A 5382-nucleotide genomic window follows, 5' to 3' on the forward strand; every position below is an offset into this window, starting at 1 on the left:
GTGGGGGGGAAGAGGAAGGCTAAGGAAGTTGAGCCTCCCCAAAAGATGACACCTCTGCCACACACACATTCCTCTTCCTAAAAATTTCACTTTTTCTGAGATTTTCAGTTTTCTGCCTGGGGGGATGGGGCAAACCTGACGTGATCTCCCCACCAGTGCGTGGAGGTGGATGTTTTCACACACCGTGCAGACACCTGCCGCTTCCATACCCCATCCCAAAGATGGACGCTGCTTCTCTCGGCAAAACCTAAAATTCCTAATGGGTTTTGATAACGTTAACGTGCTTTAATATAGCTTCTGCCCTTTCCAGTATGCACAGTTCTCAGCTGAGCAGAAAGCCAGACGGCTCACGAAACCTTTTGCCGCTCGATGTTTTTCTGGGAAGCCGAGGCTGAGCCACCACAGCCGCCTCCGGTAATTTCTACTTTTTCTCCCTCAACAAAACCATACCACAAACATCAGTCTGCTAATTTGCAGTAGGTGTCCTTGAGATAATATTGACTGATGCTGAGCTATCTCCCCCCACAGCCCCCTTCCTTATTTGATTATGGCGCCTCGTAGCAGTCAGTCGATAGGAAAGCCTGTGCTCCCCCGGACCAGTGACGCTAATTGTAATCTATTGCATCATTTTACCCAGACCTGCAATTCTTTGTTGATCTTTCAGGTCTTTGCCTTAATAGTTGCTGTTTGCGCAGAGTTCGGCTAGCAGAAATGTTTACTGAGTATTTGTTGGCCAGCTGTCCAACCTCTTCCATCCCGCTGCCCCTACAAAGAGGGTTTCATCGGATCCCATTAAAACCCAGGAGCTTATTTTAAGACCGTAGACCCTATGAGGCCTCTGGAGCATTTGTGCTTCTTATCCTCGTGCATCATTTTTTCCACATTCACTGCAATACTCTCCTTGTTAAGCTTCTAAAAGGCTTTCAAATGAACCATATGGAGAACTATATAGGACACGGGTAAGTCACAACGCACCTCTTCTGTTGCTCTAGATTATGAATATCGATCCCTTCGAATTCGTCAATACCTGGCCTGATCCCAAACATATACATAGAGTTAGTGCAGCTTTTAAATCTTAATAGCCTTTGTTTGTTAGGGTAGAGGAGCATGGAGCTGTGATGTAAGGGGCATTTTAGTAATGCAAGATTGATTGAGACTGCAGCAGTTTCGCTGCTGACAGGAGTTGGTACAGGAAGATGGATCATATGTATTCAGTGATGCAGTCTCCCTACGCGGACTTCCTGCCTTCAGAGATCATTGGCAGAGATACAGTGCTCGCTCGCCCTATTTTTTTAAGTGTTATAATTTTCTAACCTGCCCTCCCCCGGTGGAAGATGGCAGAGTGAAATACAGGTAAATACAGCAAGAGATCTGCAAGCGGGAAGTTCAGACGCATGCATCAGACAGATTGAAATTTAACAGATAAAGAGGCCTTGGGGTCACGATAATCCCAAGGACAAGCAGGGGAAAGATGATAAAAGTGGATTTAGCACTCCAAGAATTGAATGTGACATAGCTAGACCCCCTGGAAACCTGGGCTCAAACCCTGCGAAGCATTTTTGAGGCCTTTGTTCCTCTTAAACAGATAAATTACCTTCCAGGTGGCCTTCCATGCTGTAAAGTTTCAGAAAATATCCCAGCATTTCACTTGTTCAGGGAGCCAGAGCCCATTTTATGCTGTCATACTGTCCTGCTGTAGAAGTAAAAATATTTTTACTGGTATTATTGGCATATATAATTTATGTTATTAAAACGTAGTGAAGAACCATGAGGTATTTATAAAAACATTCAGTCGCTTTCTTCCTCTGATTCACAGGACCATAAAAAAGTTGGAAGAATCAGAGACGCAGGATGTACATGTGCGTGTCCTTCATAACAATGCTATCAAGAGAAATTAGCAGCCATTAATCATTTAGTGTGCAGAGTTTTGAGATCCTGAAGGAGACACCTTCTCTTTGTTGTTTTCTTTTCTTTGCTAGATCTAATCTAGGAGATTATCTGAGCTCCTCAAAACTTACCCAGGGATTTACCTGAACAGGTAAGGCAGTTGCTGCAGCTAGACAATTAGTCACAATAGAAGGTTTATGCCAGTCTTCCCAATTCACCCAGTGTAAAGTACCTGTCCATTGAAAATATATAGCCTGAATTCCTCCTGTAATTGCCGTAACTGGTCTAAATTCCAGTGACGCTGACTTTCTTCAGCTAAGACTACACTCCTGGAGTCCCAATTCCTCCCTCTGTTCGTTGTACTAATCAGTCATTATGGTTGCTTTCATAATGCAGGATAAATATTATAGTATTAATGTAATCGCAGTAGTAGTGATTAAGGAGTGCATGAGCAAATAGTGCTTTGTGATATTTGTCAGCCTGAATCACTGCAGCATCTCCACAACAGCATGCAAGCAGGGACTTGATTTTGTGGCGAGGTTGTGCCCACGTGGAGCTAAAAGCCTCCAGTAAGGAGATACTGTTGTGGGACAGTCAAGCCTTTAGCCTGGGCTGCATGTCCTTCTCTGCAGCCAGAGAACGCAATATTATTGCGATAGTCTGAGGTAACTTTTAATGAGTATGTTCCCCAAGCATGCCAGCTTTATTTTGTTTGTTTCTTCATGGCTCTGTGCAAATAAAAATGGTAAGGACAGGACTACGAAGGTCAGGGTTTTCTTGAGATGCAGAATGTACGTTACTGGCATAAATTTAAACGCTGAAATGTTTTTGGCTGATAGCTCTTTTGTTTACTCAAATTTCCATTTTAAACCAAAGCATTGCCTCAATGGGGACGTGAATCATTGATCCAAGTACAGAATCTCCAAAAGACCAAATCAAAACTTCACATTCAGTTATATCCAGGGATGGCTGTTTTGAGTCTGGGATCCATAGCTCGTTTCCAATTCCCTATCTTGTTTCCTTAGTGTGTTTTTTGTTTAGGTTTTTATTAACAACATAAACCAAGGAAATAAAAAGATAGTTTGCCTCACATCAGATCAACAATATATTGTGTGAATCCCCCAGATGGAGTCCAGCAGTTAAGAACAATACAGCACACATGTATATGGATAACAGGAATATTTCATTGGATTACACGAAATAAAAATGACACCCCCCCAGGGGTTCAAGAGCTGCCTGGGATGTGAAAGAAAACTCCCCAAGAAAAGGCAAAAAATTTAGCAGCTCACCAGCAGTGATGTTTTTGCTTCTGGAATATGGAGTAGTAACTGTAAGGGGGAAGAGAATACTGAGCTGGGCAGACCCTGGGTTTCTATTCCATAAGGTAGAGAGAGCGAGAGCCAATAACCCTTCTTAAAAAATGCTGTCTACCACCACCTAGCGGTAAACACCACTTCAGGTTCCCTGACCTACATAAATGTATAGTTTATCCTGGGGACAGTCATGACTTGATTGCTATTCCCCCTCCCCCAAACATTATAAGGAAATAGAGTTAGCAAAAAAAAATTATTTCTTTCTAAGAACTATTTCTTAAACCGAACAACATACTCCTGGTCCGTCATCCAGGCTAAATCCTCAGTTTTGTCATCTGCAAAATGGAGGTAGTAAGACCCAAGAAGAATTTTATGAAGTTTAATTAGTGCAAAGTGCTCTTAATAGCAAATAGGGCTTTTAGTCCAAGGATCTCAGACTACTTTGGTCCAAGTACTCAAATTACTGAGGCTTCAGTCAGCGATCCAAGAGGCAGATGTACTGCTGTGCTTGCTATATAGAAAGATAAATAGCAGGGGTTGCGAAGTTACAGCTGCCTGAATGCACGTAATAAATCAATAGGTGAGCAGCAGAAAAGAAAATCTGCATAGTTGCAGAATTTTTGGATCCCTGCTGTTTGTATCAAGATGGCTTTACCTCTGGTAGCTTTTGGAGAGAGGAGACTTTCCTTCACCTTTGCATATGCAAAAATATTTTGTAAATGGAGACCAGATTCTGGCAGCTGGCATGGTACAAACAACCCAGAACAGGTTGCTGCGCTTCTCACTATAGGCACATTGGCCACGTGTATTCCTCCAAATGTTACCCGTGAATACAGGGGAGGAGGAGCGATAAAGAACACTTACAGTAACACTAACTCAACTGGACAGCTTGCGCTTTGCATGAGAAGCTAATTTTCTTGGTGCTGTTATGTCTGGTACCTCAGGGGCTGTACCAAGTAGATGAGATTTAACTTGCTGAGTCAGGAGTGAGGCCAGTATTTGGCAGAGGAAGGAGGAGATGGGCTTAGTCACCTCTTGGAGTTCATTCCCAGTCCTCTTTTTAAAAGCACAGCCCCTGAAATTAGCCAAGAGACAGTCCTTCCATCCTGGGGGGAGTGCGAACAGGAGGGGCCAAGAAACAGCATGCATTTATCCTCTCTGTTCTCTTTTTTCTGCCAGGTTCTAGTTGCCAATACTGCTGAATCGCTGGAGCCACATCTCCTGACTCTGAGAGGTTGTGGCAGCAGAAAAGGCACTGCACGAGCCTGTGGCTGACAGCTCCTGACATTTTTGCTTTGCCGGTGCACATTCACACTGGTGTTTCGCTTGCAGCTGCCCGTCAGCTGAAGCCTATGTCATTTGGAGAGATGGTCTCCAAGCAGGAGACAAGCTGGGCTTTGCCACCTTGTGTCAAGTTCACGCGCGGCTGTTGTTCAAAGCTGTGGCAATAAAGGGCAGCCTCTGTTCACAGATGTGTATGGGCAGGCCAGAGCAACTTATTTCCACTTAAAATACTTCCAAAAGGGGGTGGACGTGGTGCACAAAATCATTTTAACGTCCATTAGAGGAATTCTGTAGCACAGAATAAACCAGGTTTTCTTAAGCCACCTCCACTGAGAGTCCAAATGAAGGTCCTTTGCTTTGCCTGTTCCTTAACAGGCAGCAGCACCCTCGTGGCTGCTTACTCATATCTCAGCAGATAAGTGATAGAGAGAATCCCTGTTTTAACCTTTCATCGCTTGAACCCACTTGCAAACAATTCTGAAAGAACATCCGCAGTGTGCTCAGAGAGGAAGAATGGTCGTGGATGTGGTCATTACTTTCTTCCACTGTCTCCCCATGACTCACTTAATTCCTCATGTGAACGTATAGCAACAAAACCACAGAGTGATGTCAGGAATGACACAGAAATGATTGCTGTGGAATCAACCTCCTCTAGCAAGTGGCAAAAGACCAAATAAATGAGTGTGGTGCAGAGGCACGAGTTAGGCAGCACCACAAGAAGCCCTCTACAAAGCTGCTTCTGAACTGGAACTGTCCGAATCATGCTGGGCAGATGCCGGGAATCGTCATTCACGCACAGCCAGAAAAAGAAGAACTCCCTGAGGTGAGAGGGAGAACTGGGCTTAAACCGAAGCTCAACAGAATCGAGAGCTGGAAACTGTCTGTGGCAATACTTTTT

This window comes from Charadrius vociferus, unplaced genomic scaffold, assembly GCF_000708025.1.
Source record: "Charadrius vociferus isolate BGI_N301 unplaced genomic scaffold, ASM70802v2 scaffold1442, whole genome shotgun sequence".
Taxonomy (NCBI): domain Eukaryota; kingdom Metazoa; phylum Chordata; class Aves; order Charadriiformes; family Charadriidae; genus Charadrius; species Charadrius vociferus.